The 17,602-nt window shown below is 30.6% G+C and overlaps 1 pseudogene; it reads right to left on the reverse strand.

The window, feature by feature from the left end:
• Nucleotides 1–2,548: 2,548 nt before the first annotated feature.
• LOC114193493 (aspartic proteinase PCS1 pseudogene) lies at nucleotides 2,549–4,333 on the reverse strand (annotated as a pseudogene).
• Between the last annotated feature and the right edge of the window lie 13,269 nt (nucleotides 4,334–17,602).

The raw sequence follows: 17,602 nt of genomic DNA on the forward strand, positions 1-17,602 counted from the left end.
CCCAATCACATTAGGCCTCATACCACAAACATAATTTCTTAAACAAGTTTTTCAGAACCTATGAATTACATTCTAAAACAGGTTTCTACGAAACTTTCTGAAAAATACAAGATGTTTTTCAAAGTGAACTTTATGGAACAAACATTGTTAAATAAGTTTTCTGAAATTCTAACCAAACCCACTATTCTAAATAATGCAGCGCCTATAGTGAGCAGCGATGATGTAGCAAGAAAGGTATCATGGGGATCCATTCATTGAAAACCTAATAACATGAACCCAACGAAAGTAAAATGTAAACCAACAGAAAAAATATAAAGGGGAAAATTATACATACAGGAACAAGCCCAGTTTCGGGTACCCAGCAATGGCTGATTTATTATTAGGCTGTTTCTTTCTTCCTATTTTCTTCCTCACCTCCATAAAATTTGTAATTCCCGACTATTTTTATTAAAATTATAATTAAAAAAATGACCCCACCTCTTATTTTTTAATATTTTTTGGATTAATTATTTCGAAAAATATTTTGTTTCGAAAACGTTTTCTGGAAGATTTAATCTCGAAGATTTAGCCGGGAAGATATATATTTTTTTTTTTATATTTCAAATTGAATTTTTCGAATATTCCTAAATTTAGAAATATCTTTCCCACTTAATCTTGAATATAAAAATATATTTCGAATTCAAAAATATTTTTCAGAATATTTATTTAAAAATATTTTTATATTTTAGGTTGAATATTTTGAAAGATATTTTTAAATTCAAAATTATCTTATAGACCACCCAATCTAAAATGTATAAAAAATATATTTTGAATTGAATATTCTGAGATGTATTTTTGAATTTGAAAAGTCATTCTGAAAAAGTGGAGTGCAAAAAGAAACTACTGGGTGCATGAAGAAACGGGCCTTATTATTAATTCCTCACAAGCCTAAAAGTATGTACTCTTCTCTTCAACGCCCAAATTAAAGATAATATAACGTTATAGGGATGACAAAATGGGCAGTCTGACCTGTTTTTGCCTGATCCGTATGTGGCCATCAAAAATGGACCGGGCTGGCCCGTCAACAGACATAGACCAATAATCACAATCCGTTCCGTATAGGACGGGCTAACAGGTCACCTGTCTAGTTTTTTTTTTTTTTAAGTTTTTTAATTTGTTTTCAAATTTTTCAAATTTTTTTTATTTTTTAAATTTGTTTATTTATACATATAAATTATTATTAAAGTCGTATTTAATCAAATAAAATAATTTTTAAATTTTTAATTGATTAGTTAATATTTTTAATTAGATAAGTTAAAATAATTATTAAATTTACATATTAAATTATCCAATTATAACTAATAATTCAAACTTAATTTGTTGATGTTAATGATTTAAATTACAATACTATTATATATTTATACATTTAAAATATATAATATAAAAAATTAATTTTTTTAATTACTTTTATTTTATTTTTTTTTTTAAAAACGGACAAGCAGGTCAAGACAGACTGGTCCATACTTTGGCCCGTCAAGTTGACGGACTGGATGAGATAGGCCAGAACGGACTGATGGATTGAAATCTTCAACTCAACCCGTTTATTTTGATCGAGACTTAGGGACTAATCTGTTAAACCCAACCCGTTTTGTCATCCCTAAAATGTTCTAACCAAACCGAAATAATCTTTTTAGTGAAATGTGAAATAAAAACATATATAACGAGGAAACAAAAAAGGGAAGTAAAATTAGTTCTAAGCTTAATAAGCAGCGTTTGGCGCATATTCTGACAATGTTGACAAAATTTAGTGTTGACATAACTTAGAAGGCAAACAATATTTAATGTTCACAGAACTTATGTGTCCTACATTAATATGATGTTTTATTTTCCCCTAATCTCATGCCATGACTTTGTATCATAACATTTCCACAAAGAAAATACGACAATTGATTTCAATGAATGCTGGTGTCTTCCTTTCCTGTGCATTCACAAGGCTCCATAGGATAGCTTTGAATATGGTTACATCATTTTTTTTTATTTCTTGATTTTATTTAAACTTTTAGTGGTCGTGATAATTTAGAAGTACATTAAAATAAATATTAATCTAGTGAGTTCAAAATTTATTTTATTTTTTAAATAATGCTTAAGTGGTACCAAGTTGCATCGGTATACAGCTATCTCTATAACCGCAGACACACAACAGAATAATGCCCCCACCTAATCAAATTAATCTCAAAATTTCAGTGGACCATAGGATTTAAAAATAGAAAAAGAAAAAAAATTACCATTTATAATAAAATAAACAGGGTGAAGTAAATTGTCTGAATGGGTGTTTTGGATCCTAGTCAATGCTCCAGGTTTCACTAAATTTTCAAGACAATTTGTGTTAAGAATAACTAGTTTATATGTTCCAACATATACATATTGTTCTTTTGTTTTTCTTCTTTTGTTTGATGATAGAAGTAAACTTCACATTTGAAGAAAAGGTTAGATAAAGCATCTTTTAATATAAGATGATTACTTAAGCAAAAGAAGAATTTGTTTTACTTCTATTATTAAAAGAAAGGAAGAAAAACAAAAGAGTGCAAATTGTATAAGATGATTCACTCTTTGTTGAAGTAGAATGAAACCGTAGGCGAACTTTACCTGTAAAGTTGAAGAGTCCAAATTCTATAAGATGATTTTAGTGTTTCTCTAAGCAGTATCTCTAATCCGAGGGTTGATAATTGATTAATGATTATACTCAGTAAACAAAAAAATAAATCCCATAATCAAACGGCTATAAACGAGTGTCCAAGATCTAAGGAGAGAGGCCCAACCGTTGACTGGCGAGGTCACACGTTGTCTCGGTGAACCCCACTCTAGATTTGACCAAATCAAACTCCATCCACACGTTCTGCTGATGATGATGCCCAATCACGTAAGCTTCAATTCCCAACAAATCAGAGTTTCCAAAAGTGAAGCAATAAACCCAATCACTCCCCTTCCTCGCCCTATACAACAGCCTCTCCCCGGAAACCTTCATCTCCGCCCCATCAAACACCAGCGTCACTGCCGGAACCGCCGCCAAACTCGCTGGTGCGTGGTAGCACAAGTCCATCGCCCCCTCAAACACAAACTCCGGGTCCTCAATTCGGGTCAGCACCCCCTTTGTTTGCTCCAAGAACTCATCTTTCAATGCCGAATAAACCGACCCGAGAAGAAACGTGAACTGGGTACCCGAATCCACCATCGTCTGACCCGCCCCTGTGTGATCGGGCAAGAACACCGACTTCGGAAGTTGCAGAAGTTTCTCCCTAACCTTGATCCCCTGGAGCTGGACCGTATACGCCACGCGGTCAAAGTACGGCAACGAGGTTGTTGCCGTGACTAAAGGTGTATATTTAAGCGGCCCCAGCCACGGCGCGGCGGCGGCTCCGCCTCCCAGAAGGAGGACTCCGGAGGCGTCCTTCCCGGAGATGCAGTAGGAGAATTTGGGGAGCCCCATTTGGGTGACCAGCGAGAGAGAGCCTCGGTTCATCCCCATGAGACCTGTGGTTTTGGAATCCTCGTCGGCGTCGGAGGTGTACCCGGCGGAGTCCATGCACCCGAACAAGGTTCCCGGTTGTGCTGCGCCACCGATGGAGAAGGTTTCTGCGGCGAGGGTGCCCTCGACGGAGGAGGAGTCGGCGTAGGAGACGATGACGTGGCAGAGTTTGTCGGGGTCGCAGGAAGCGGGTAGGATAAGGTCACGAGTTCTGGTGTTGCATATGGATGAGTTGCATGGAGCTGTGGTGTATGAGGATGAGAGCAGAGGGTTGAAGGTTGAGTTTAGGTTGGGGAGTTGTTTACAATGGAGCCAGGAGAGTTCACTCCCTGTGTCGAGGACCATGGTAACGTTCTGTGGGGGTGAGCCTACGGTTAGTGAGACAGTTAGTGTTACATTATGCTGGAAAGAGAGCTTACGTGAGGGTGTTTGTGTTTGTGTCTGTGTTTTTAGAGACAGTAGGAGTGGGTTTTGTGTTTGCGATGAAGAGAGACATGTTTGGATTTGCAGGAGAAGGAAGAGGAGGGGGAGAGGAAGAAAAAGAGAAGACTTAGAAGAAGCCATGAATGGAGAATATTGATTCAGGTTTGTGTTGGTTGGTGGATTGAGAATATTGATTCAGGTTTGGTTTGAATCTCACGAGTTGTTGAGTTGGAAGTTTCAGCTGATATTAAATGGTGGGAGAGAGAGAGAGAAAGATTGGATTGTCCTTTGAGACAGTGTCCCTGTGAAGGTGTGGTGGAGCTCTCCAAAGATTCTTCTGTATAGCTGTATCAGACGAGAATTCGTGTCGTGACATTCACTGGAAAATGAATGTCGTGTTTGCTGTTATTATATTACCTAAAACTATTCACAATTTCAAGCTTTTTTAACAACAAAAGGGTGATTAGTATGCAACTATTAGTGTTCATAGGAAGTAGTTGACTGCGTCAGACTGTTAATTATCTAATTACTCTTTGCCTGCATTAATCTATGATACTGATAGTCTGCCCATCTCACTTTAGGTTTAAATATATCTTAGATTATTAATATATAGTCAATTTTTATTTTAAGTATTTAGTAAATATTGTTTTTATTTACTTATATTTAAAAAATTAAACATTTTTAAAGTTACCTATATATATGTCTGTTTTATTAGCCACCTATCTTCTAAATTGAAACATGGATCATGTGATTTTATTCGTAACTTCAGCACTGATTTGATTGTTGTGAGATTACGTTTCACAAAGTAGAGACATGAGCACATTAGTTATCTTACAATGTTACACTCAAATCAACATAACATTCATAAAGATTTACTCATATTGTGCTGCGTAAACCCTTTAAGATATATAGGATTTATCTTTTTAATAATAGTTGAAAATCACAAATTAAGATGTAAAAACATAAAAAAAAATTCAAATAGGAAAAGATAGATGAGTGACTTTGAAAACGAAGAGAGACGTGTATATAGAAGTGAAGGAATTTTAACTTACGTAATCACACCTTCTCATTAAAGAGTTAGATGAAAGTTGCTAAAAAACAGGAGTCAACATTAACAAGTGAGATGTAGAGATCAAGGATCTGCAAGCAATGGTCCAACATTCAAAATCAAGGAAATTAAAATAAAGTTCCAAGTATTTATACTAATAGAGACAAAATAAATAAATAAAAACGGTAACAAGAACTTGAACCTCCTTATTGGAAAGCTAAGGAGGAAAGTAAGCTAAATTGACAGAAAAATGAATTGAATAGAACATAGCCCAAATGAGTCCACAATCTTTATTATCCACTTTAAAAGTAAACAAAGAGCATAAATATTTTGAAACTTAGATAACTAAGTAACTTATATCGACATTTTTGGAATTCAAAATTTGTAAAAAGATGTCACGATTGTAAACTTTACATGTGAATATAACTCATGAGATTGAAGGAAATGTTGTATTTAAATTGTCGTGATTTTTACTTCTCTGATTCTTTTAAAAATAAATTGTCTTTAGATTATGGATATCTAAAGCATGTATGGTATAAAAAGTATCTTAGTTTTTTAGGCTTCTTATCTTGTTTGCTCGATGCATATTCATAGAGATAGATACATATAATGTGCTTGAACACAAGGTTAATTTGAAGAGTGTCCTAAGGAAAAAAAAATAAAATAGTCATTAGGAGAATGTTCATGCTACCGACACTTTCTTTAGAAAAAGCAGCTAAGGAAACCAATAAGCACAGACAAAAAGTGCCAGTGTTGTAGGAAAAGCCGGAAGTGCCAAGAAGCACAAAAATCTACTGCTGAAGAGTTATGAAATGGTGTGTATTATCACTATTTCTATTAGATAATACTTGAAAATTTGCCACACGCTAATATTAATGAATGATTTGATTAGTCATAGTTATTCATTATGAATCACTTAATCAAATCGAATACGAAACTTTCCAACTTGATGTAGATTTTGCTTTTGATTGCCAAAGGATACAGTGTCTTCCTTTAATAATTTTTTTGCAATTAAAAATGAAAATTCACTTGTTGTTTAGCACTACTATAATTATGATTATAATTCACTGTTAATTTGATGTTGTTAGGGAAAAATTTTAATTGTTACCGGTTTATTGTTGCTGTTATTTATTGAGAAATAATTAGAGATAGACAAAAATCCATAACCAAGGTCTGTTATTTAATTTTGACACGCAAAGGAGTTCGCATTACTTAATGAGAGTTTGAAATCTTATTTAATAATTAATTAATAAAGTCAAGTTTATAATAAATGAGATAACAACACCAAACTAGACAATAATATAGGGACATTCACACCGATAATTTATCATATACTCATTACAATGATTTAGTGGGAATATCTATCCATAAAGTCATAAGAATCAGCTTGAAGGTTGGGGTTTTGAAGTTTGCAATATATATATTATTTTTATTGCAAGTTTATCACTTACAGTTCTCAATATTAAAAGTTATCTCTTTTATCGGTATAGTAAATTAAAAAAGTTTAAGTACTGTTTTTTTAAAGAGACTTGTGTTTGTTTAGTTAATGAGTATTCTTAGTAACTCATAAAGAACATAAATATTGATTCGTACAATTTTTGAAAACTATAATAATTCTAATTTTAAAGCATTCAAAGCAAATAAATTAAGCTTATATCATTGAATCATGTAAAGATTCACTAGGGTTTTTTTTTATCAGCAAAAAATAAAATAAATTAAATTAAATAGAATACTTGAGGAGTACTTCAATCCTTATAAAAAAAGCAGAACCTGGACAAATAGATGCAATAACTTAGCATTATGGCTCCATCAAAACAAAAGACCATTTAAAATTAGATGATCACAATTTGGAACAACTTTGTGATCTATAAAGCAAAGGATACAAAGATTATGCTTACCTAAAACACAGACCCCTACCAAATTTCTGAACAGTATAATAATAGTATACATTAATCAGACCACATTCTTCCTAATGTCAATACTTAAACGTTTGAACACGTCCTCCACCCCATAGAAGGAAGATAAATTCATTCACTAGGGTTGAATAAATCATGAATTGAACTCAATGCAATACTCTAAAAAAATATATCTCTACATAACTTAAACATTCACACTACAAGCGTAATAATTTTAATTCTTAAAGATAAATTCTAAATATTTATGTGAAATACTAATCTTTTAGTTTTCTTTACATAATATTTGCATTAAGAATAAGTATTTGGATGACTAAAAGATAACAATCTATATTTAAATTGTTCGATCTTTAAACTTAGTTCCAAATGTTTAGATACAACCAAAACCTCAAGTGATCAATCATTCAACATGAAGCACAAAGAAAAAACACAAGAGTCATAAAAAAACTTTATTGCAAAGACAAAACTACATCAATAGGAGATTTATTACATCCAATTTCAATGATCAAGAGATTTAGCTACTACTCTTACACAAGTGGAATACAAAAAATGACAAAAAGGAATTTCAAACTTGAAGTGGAACTCGTCCTTAAGCTTCTCCTTCAAACACAACCCTCCGAAAATTGCTTCCTTCTTTCCCCCGTTAAAAAAAGCTCTCATCTTGGTTCTTATTTCACTTTTTAGCAACTTGAAAAAGGTGACTTCCCATGAGAGAAAACTTTTTGGTCAAGGTCTTATTTGTTCATTCATTGAGAAGACGAGTTTCTCACTAGATGAATAAGTTGCTCTTATCGCTAGATGAAAATAAGAGTCGATGGATGAATGGGAAAGTCCTCTCATTAGGTAAGAAGGTTTCTCATTAAGTGAGATGACCCTGAAAACCTTCTTTCAATTCTTTTCAAGCTTCTATTTTCTCTAGAAAAGTTTCAACAAAAAAGTTTATGTATGTTATCCCAATAAAAAATTTAAACCTAGATTTTTCATGAAATAAACAAAAATGCATAGGATAAAAACAAATAAAGAGGTCCAAATAAGCATGAAAAACAAGATATTATGATACTTATCAACAAAAAGTTTCCCTTTAAGAAAATATGGACCATAATAAGAAAAAATAAAACTTAAATACATTAACAATAACGATGAAAACATTTAAAGTTTATTTGGATACCTAGATATACGGTAGACGAATAAAAGTAAGAGGGGAAATGATGAGTTTTATTTACATTTAGATGCAAAGGTATGAGTGAAAAAACTAAGAAATAAGGAGGAGGAAAAGGTGAGTATTATCCCTCTCTTGTACAAAAGAGGAGAAATAAAGTTTGAATTTTAATTTACGAATTTGTCCCTAATGTATGATGAGGCAAATGTTGAAAAAAAAATGTGCAAAAGGTGATGGAAGAGGTTTTTTATTACCAAAGTAATTTATTTTTTTGAAATTTATCAAAATGAAAAATTAAAAAAAAATTACAAATATGTGAAGAAGTTGTGCTAAGGTGGCACGACTTTAGTTTATAGCATTTTTAAAGTTAAAGTCGTGTCAAAGTGGTATGACTTTAGTTGAGAGATGTTATGTGAAGTTGTGCCATAATGACATAACTTCTACCAAAACTGAATAAAATTCTTATCATCTTGACATGATCACACACTAATACAAAAAGGCTTTTAACGTATGATATTTTCTGTCTTTGACGTCTGCCCAAACATCGAAGTCGTATTGGGTGACGTCAAAATTGACGTCGGAAAGTAGAGCAGACGTTAATTAACGTCGGAACCGGGAGAGTCATACGTTAATTAACATCAGGTCCAGGAGAGTCAGACGTTAAATAACGTCTGTCAAGGTTCTACCAGACGTCAAACAGTGCTGTTTTTTTAAGTTTTGTTGTTTTTACAACATTTTCACACCTGAAAATCAGAAAAAATCCATAATAGTTTTCTAAACACTTTTCTTAAGAGTATTAACTTCTATATTCCAGAACTACTAGTTAATCAATAACTAGAAAAAGCCATTGAATCAAATGCCTTGTAGTTTAAAAAAAATGAGTACAACAATATTGCATAGCTATGATAGTTTATACTACATAAATTTGTTAGGTATTTGTTATCCTCATGCCATCACCTTAATCTTATGTTGAGAGAAGAAAATAACTCTAGCAGATTACAAGAGATGTCTCATAACAAAATCAAACCAAAAAGAAACAAAAGACATGAAAAAGAACATTACCTCAGTTACTTGCTGGTTTTGAGGTCCTTGATTTAACCTTACCTCACTCACCCCTCTTAATGGAGAATTAAAGATCAAGTAGTGACCACCTAAATATTACTCCAAGGCAACTTAGAGGTCAGTTTAAAGAAATGTAAACACCTCAACATCATTCATAAAAAAGAAAAATACTAAGAACTCTCATGTAATGAAAACATAAACTTTATAGTTCATGGAATGAGTCACCCTTCATTATTCACTCCACCCTAAATTCATTATGACTCATTTTCGTATGGAGTTCACAACATTGATCACCACATCACGCTCATTTACCCTCCAAATTAGATACACAAGTTATTAATTCAATTTCAATTTCAATTTCAAACGGCATGCATAATTAAAAGTCTAAAAGGAGGCAATCCACATGAGAGTGTTTGGTACACTTCTTATAATCATACACATATGAAAAGAATTACCTACAGTATTCATCATGCCATTGTAATCACAATTAACGCTCAATTTAGTAATAACCCTAAATTTAGAAATGGAAAACTAACCCCTTCTAGCAAATGAAAGACGAACTTGGAGAAGGTGGCTTTAAGGTCTTTGCACGCTGTTAGCCAAATGGGGATGAAGAGCAAGTGGGACGAATCTCAAAACGCTGCAAATGGGGATGAAAACGCAAAATCTTCGGTTCAAAATGCCTAAAATCAATTCATAATCAAATCCCAACAAGTTTGGTGGTGAAAAACGTTCGAAACTCACCTAGATAAAGTCGAAATGGGGGTCGCCGGTGGAAAATGCTTGCAGAAACAGTGAAATAGTGTAGGGTTTCTGCGTTTTGCGTAGAGATAAGTAAAACTTAACGTCAGTGGTGAAGGAGTCCGACGTTAAGTGACGTCGGGGGAACAACAGTCTGACGTCCTTTTTTAAATGACGTCGGGGTTTTTTGGGCAGACGTTAAATTACGTCTGATCTGGAATGGACAGACGTTAAATTACGTCTGACCTGGAATAGACAGACATTAAAAAAGTCCGATAATTTACAAAAATGCCACCGATCATTTTTAACATTGGACTTTTTTTGGGCAGACGTTATAAGGGTGACATTATAACGCTTTTTTGTGTTGGTGACAGTTTCAGTTTAAAGTGTATTAAATTAAAGTTATGTCACTTTAACACAACTTCAATTTAAATTATATTGAACTAAAATCATATTACATTGACATAACTTCAACTGAAAAATATTTTTTACAAAAATCGTGCTATTGTGACATAACTTATTCATAATGAAAGTTTGTCGAGAACACACCTCTTATCTATATCCATAGTTGTTTTCAGAAATTAATGATAAATTAAAAAAAATTAATTTAATTAAAAAAAAGACGAAAGGAGACACTCTTAAGGCACCTATCTTTATTTTCATTTGCAAGCATATATGAGGTGCATAATCCATTGTGTCGTATGCATTTTCTCATTCATTCTTACTATTTAATGCTATTAACTTACGTTCAACAATTTAAACATTTATTAAAATTGAAATTACAAAATTAAGCTATTCATCAACAAATTCAAAGATTGTAATGTATTTTTTATTAGAAATTAATTGTATTTCATAATTATATGCAAATTAACTATATTTCAAAAGGACGTACATTAGTCGATATGCCGCAAGTATTGTATTTTAAAGCGATCTTAATATTTTTAATCTATTTGCTTAATCTAATATTCATGACTTTTATTCTTCCTTTTAGAAATAAATATTAACAAAATAAATTATAGTTATATAGAAATACAAAATTATAAAAAAATTTGTTATGTTTTAAATTCGTATCTTTTGATGAAATATTATTAATAAAAGCAATTTAAATATTATTTTTAATTTTATAAATTAATATTTCTAAATTTTAATTAATACTCATTTATATTCAAATGAAAACAAAGATGTTTTTTTTTTGTAATTTATTATATTGTCTAGGTAATTTATTTTTTCCTTGTTACACCAATCAGTCCTACTAATAATTTTTTTCATTCATTTCTACTTATCACTTATTTTTTCTTAATTCAAACAACTTAAATTTTCATCTTTTTTTTTTCTTCTTTCCTTCGTTTTCTATCTTCGCCAGAATCTTAACAAAGCAATTAAACTTTTAAAACTTCACACTCTATATTAGAAAACGGATAGATTGCAACAGCAACAAATAAATTAATATGTTTCTTCTATTGATATGGTTAGGAACATGAGGGGAAACATGAAAAAGCACGCCATGAGATAAATTGACTGTGCATTAGGAAAATAATTTATTCTTTTATTAAATATATTTATACCATTTTATATAAATCACTTTTATTTTTTACAAAATCCACTACTAGAAGTTTTTTGTATTGTTGAGACTTTTAGATTTAAACAAAAAAAAAATCAAGAAATGAGAGACTTAGTATAAACATTTAGAAAAATGAAAGCAATAAATTTAGAAGAAGACAAAAATGAAAGGAAATAAAGTTATGAATAGGCTAAATTAGAAGGATAAAAATTTAGAAAACACGTTTACCTGTGTTTTTAATAGTTTTGAATGCTGATGTTTGTATTAACCTAAGACTACTGTATCATATAAATAGTATTAATCTACGATTAGTGATGAATTATGAGATAAATTTGTGAGTGGTACTGCTGGGTGTCCAATAATGAACAAACAATGAAGAATGTGACCTGTGAGTGGGGACTGTATATGATATAACATAGTCCTTGCCAATCGGCTTTAACATCAGACATGACAATATTATATTAAGAAAAGTGATTGTCATGATTCTCGATACAAGATAATGAAATAAAACCAATTTATGATATATATATATATATATATATATATATATAGATAGATATAAACTTAATCTTATTAATAAATTAATTTTATAAGATTAAATTAAACATAAAGTATTAAAACAAATTAATTTTTTTCCATAGCCATGGACATGGTACCTAGTTAGGGTTCTATTAGTCTTGCACAAAAAACAATATATGTCTTTTTATAGAAATGGATGCATTTTTAAGCAGAAAACATTTAACCCTACACAAATCCTGAATTCACTTTGAGGGGGACCTCTGTTAAATTATTGCCATAGTTGGCTTAAAGTGATAGCTGGAAACAATTGCTGGGGCACTTTCTTACAACCAGCTATGGTGCTAGATCCTCAATAAATAAAAGCTGAATTTCTTTGAACCTTTTCAGGTAACTAATAATGTGTTAGGATTTTAATGCTTAGAAATTATATTAACTATATATTGTGCACAATAAAACTCTATCCTCATAACTTAAAGCACTTTGTAGTTTTGGTAATGAGATAATCTATGAATGAAAGATACTATATTTTCTTTCTCATTACAGTACTTGTTAATTAATTTTATTATTTAAATATTTAAATATTGTTGAGCTAAGGAACATTTTACCATTAAAGTTTATCTAACTATCTCCTAAATTTCAAATGGTACATATTTGAGAACAAATTCTTTTCAAGAATGAAGGTATGATAAAAAACTATCTCCAAAATATATATATAAGAAGAACTTGAAGAAGAATATTTACAATTCAAAGGATCTATGACAAGGTCAAAGATCAAAACATTTATCCTTGAAACTTATAATGTTCCATGAAAGATGAAACTTAAAGAACTTGAAACACATTTGAAAAATAGTTTTTAGAAAAATTAATTTTATGTTTGTTTTTTGGGCTTTGGGGTTTCTCCTAAAAATTAATTTATGTTTTTATGTTTTTCGGCTTTTTGTTTTCTTTTAGAGTTTCTAGATTTTTTTAGACTTATATGTCTATATATAGATGTACCAAAAACTAATGTAAACAATTTTAGTTATATTGAATTTTATTTTATTATTAAAAAGATATTTTCTTTGTTTTTGACTTAGGCCTGAGGCTCTTATCAAAGATTTCAAAGATTAATATTTTTGTCGTAACTCTTTACTTAACTTATCAATATATTAGATTGTGTCGTCCTCCATCATCTATTTTATTCCGTGTTATTCTCTTATTTATTTTTGTTTATGTATATGAAAGATTCAAATTCACTAACTATCATACTCTTAAATGGAAATGACTGTATCAATAATTCTCCATCCAAACGAAAAAATTATCATTTCAATATAATTTCTTGAAAACAAATATTGAAATGGATAAATTATAAAAAAAAAACTATAAAATTAGATACGGCATGCTTAAAAAATATGACTACGTTTTAAAGGAAGATTCAAATTCAGTTATGCTCTACAAATACAACTACAATTTTTTATTTTTCATAGTACAAAAATTGTGTTTAGTTCACTTATATAATTCCTTTGTATTGGAATGTTTAATTAGTAAAACTCTTTTATAAAAGTCATGTTTCATAATGTTTAGCTCACTTATATAATTCCTTTGTATTGGAATAATTTTTAATAAGTAATTTTTTTTTACAAAATTCATGTTTAATAAATATAAGTTATATTTTTCTCTCTTTTTTTTGGTTAAATTTGTACTCAATAAACATGATTTAAGTAAAAAAAATTATAAACTGAAACACTTTATTAATTAGAGATAAATAAAAATTTCCAGTTAATTTAAATAAAGTAATCTTTAATTGACAAATTATTTAATATAATGAAGAGATCCAAAAATCTTAAAAGTAAATTATAATCAAATTTTTTGTTTTAAAATAAAAAATAATTATCATTTCTACACGAACTATAAAAGGAAAATAGTGCATTCTCGTAAAACCAAAAAAAAAAAGATTAATATTTTTGTCTTCAAAACACTATAATAATAATGCTAAAATAAGAAATTTTATAAAAAAAATCATTATTTAATTCCAAAATTTAAATTATTTTTAATATTAATACTTTATGTATACATATACATAAAAACTTAAACTGCAAAAAAATGAGGGACACAGCCATCTCTTTCTGTCAATGTCTCATAATATGAAATGGGGGAAGAAGTTCTGGGACGTGGAAACCGATCTTCAATGCAAAACCAATTTCCATAAATAACTACAAAACAAGCTCAATTCGGTGTTTCTTTCACATTTGGAATTGTCCACCATCACATTATTGCTACAATATTTATAGCCCTTTTGTCCTTCCCTACAATTATTGAAAACTTCCTTCACAAAAGGATCATATGCTTTGAGAACACACATACATGATATACCTAATAATTTTGGAAGATAAACCCATCACCTCATTTACTCAATCTTCTTCTCATAAATATAATAAGGACACTTTCTCACTTGTTCAATCTAGGTGTGAAGGTTGGGAATTCAAGTATGAGTATAAGTTTTATATTGAGTAAAAATGAGAAAGTTGAACACCATATAAAAATGAAGACCCACAAATTCATTATCTTAAGATTTTTGGTCAAGAATGTTGTCAATTCATTATATGTGAGTTAGATTCATGTCTCATTGGTGTTAAATTTCTGAAATGATCTTATCTCGAAAGACCTAACAACAAATAAAAGACAAAAAACATTATACTCTGACTTGTCGAAATTTTACTTTTTGGCTGGAAAAGAAAAGTTTTTCGGAACTACATAAGATTAAGTTGGGACCATCCAAAAGCAATTAAGCTTCAAATGGAACTGATCCTTCTGGTCTTTAGCTTTCAAATTGTGCATATATGGGTGTAGCTACGGAAACAAATTCAAAGTTCAAAAGCTACCTACTTTGAGATTTTTATGAGCCACGGGTTTGGTATTGAATAGTTAGTAGACTTTTGTCTCTCTTCTCTGCTGAAAAGGAAGAACTGATCCTTCTGTTTAATTAATGAGACAGAAATTTGTTGATACATTTTTTTTTCTTATCTAATCTTCTGAGGTGTGCCATCACAGCCGTTCAAATTTGCAGTTGATTGAACCAGAAATTTGAATTTGAATCACCAAATTCATTCATATTATTATGGTGGCTGCAATTTCCCAGTGGAAGGTAGAAAGCAGATACCAGTTTTATTCACTACATTGATGATGCTATTCTATTTCCAAAATATAGTAAAAGGGAATAGTATTAAATTTTGGACTTATAGGTGTACGTGAAACATACTCGAGGCTATGTGCCAATTCAACTAACAAGAGCAACCAATAATTAGAGAGATGGTAGTTTACCTAATGACATTTAGGAATGAAACTTGGAACGGGTGAAAGAGTGGTTCGAGTAAGAGCAAATAATTAGCTACTCCAATGGGAAGATGAAACAAGGGTGTTTGATAAATTTTGGGAAACTAGGTTGTGTTTGTTTGTGAGTAATTACTGTAGTGAGTGAATGGTGAGATATGATTTGTAAGTGAGAGTGTTGTTCGCATTTGTGGATTTGAGAGCGAGAGAAGGAGTGGATTAGTAAGATTATAAGATTTTTCGAACCTCTACTCAACTAAGGTGATTTGAGGGTGATATATATACAAATACATATACTCTTCATGTTTCTTCACATGCATGCTTCAATTAGTTCAACAACATGAGATTGTATGAGTAAGCAAGTTCCATGGCGGTGAAGGATGGAGGTTGTGGTAGATTCCATGGTGGTGAAAGACGAATTCTAAGAGGGTGGATCCAATTCCAATGATAAGAGGTGAGACTAAATCTAATTCCAAGAAATGATGGATCCAATTTCAACCAAAAAAGTGAGAATGGATCGATTCCAAGAAAGGTTGGATCCAATCCAATGAAACTGGATCAATCCCAATGATATTGGATGTGATTCCATGATGCTTGGATTTGATTCCAAGTTATATATATATATATATATATATATATATATATATATATATATATATATATATATATATATATATATATATATATATATAAATTAAAATATATTAATTTTAATTATAAAGACAAAATTGTAATCTTACATTTTAATATATAAAAACTTTATTTTTATCTATTACATCATTCAAATCACTCAAAAACTTTATCTTTAAATCACTTTGACCCTCAAATCACATAAAAAAAATAAACAAGACACATTTCACTCTTTAATCCATTCAAATTCATCATCTCACTTTTTCTCAAATTAATCTTTTGAAGTGAACATAGCCTTAAGGTTTTCCTGTTAGCTCAACATGTTACCTGAATAATTATATTGAACAAAACTACTACAAATGACAATTTGGTAGGCACATGTTACATATAATTAGGGATGATAATCGATAAGGTTGAGTACGGATGGTGCATATCCACTATTTGCTCTGTTACCTATCAATATCCATAAAAAAATACTTGTGAATTTTTTATGATTGTGATTCCAGATTGTCCGAATTATTGCTTCTCATACTACCTTCTAAAATTTGTTTTGTTTTCCATTTAGTTTGAAAAGTTAGAACTATTTGAATTTTTTCTCGACATGGTTATGATACACAAACTTATACCCATCCTCTATCACACTACATCCAAACTTGCTTAACAATGAGATACCCACAAAATAAGTGCACAACATTCTCAATGGTTTGGTTACATAACTCACATGAATTACTATATTTCTACGTGCTAAATTGTCTTTGTTGTTACCTTATTTAATAGGACTTTCCATACAAAATGATATACATTTGGAAGACCTTCCAAACTCCAAAAGACATTACTCCTCTATGAAAACATTCTACATTAAATTATATACCGATCTTATTGTGAATACCCCATCCTCAACTTAATATTTCCACATTGGTTAATAGCTTCCTTTATTTCTAGCTCTTGAATGTTACCAATCAAGGTCCTATTGCCTTCATCTATTAAGGACGGAAATCATTGTGAATACTCAATAACTGATGTTTTAAGAACCAAAACAAAATTTTCTGATACTTGTCTAACTTATCTTGGCCATTGCTCTAACCATTACGGGATACCAAAACTCTATATATTACGCTCTTAGTTGTGCCATTAGTGCTACTATGTACCTACCACCAACTATAAGCACATAAAGTAAATCATTTTATGATTTATAAAAATAATGAAGTTATTGAACAAATCAGCAAAACAATAAAAGTTATCTTAATTTATAATTTCATGATTATTTTCTAAGATGTCAATCTACAGCAACAACAAAAATGAAAATAAAAAGCATATATTTTAAAAAACGACGTTTCTCGTTTTTTTTATCTGCAAATATAGTGGACTCAACTCAACCTTAGCTTGTGAATATATCCTCGAAAAGCATCATAATGTTCATGAATACTTGATTTTGTCTATATTTATTATATTTTTTTTATTTCTCTTTTCTAATTATATCACGTAATTAATGAATATGCCATTTTTATTCTCTCTAAATATATACTAGGTGTTAGTATACATTTTTACTCTTCATGAATCATTACTCTATGTGATTTCCTTAGCTTTTATGTTATGAGTGATCATGCATCCTTGATCTATGCTTACCATGCAATGTGAACAACAGGGTATAGGTGAGGGGCAGAAACCCTGAATATGCATGCATACGCTTACCGTGCGGATTACCCGTTTCGTAAATTAAAAACAACGATAA

Source organism: Vigna unguiculata, chromosome 8, assembly GCF_037176805.1.
Source record: "Vigna unguiculata cultivar grain cowpea cultivar isolate G323 ecotype 2 chromosome 8, ASM3717680v1, whole genome shotgun sequence".
Lineage (NCBI taxonomy): Eukaryota > Viridiplantae > Streptophyta > Magnoliopsida > Fabales > Fabaceae > Vigna > Vigna unguiculata.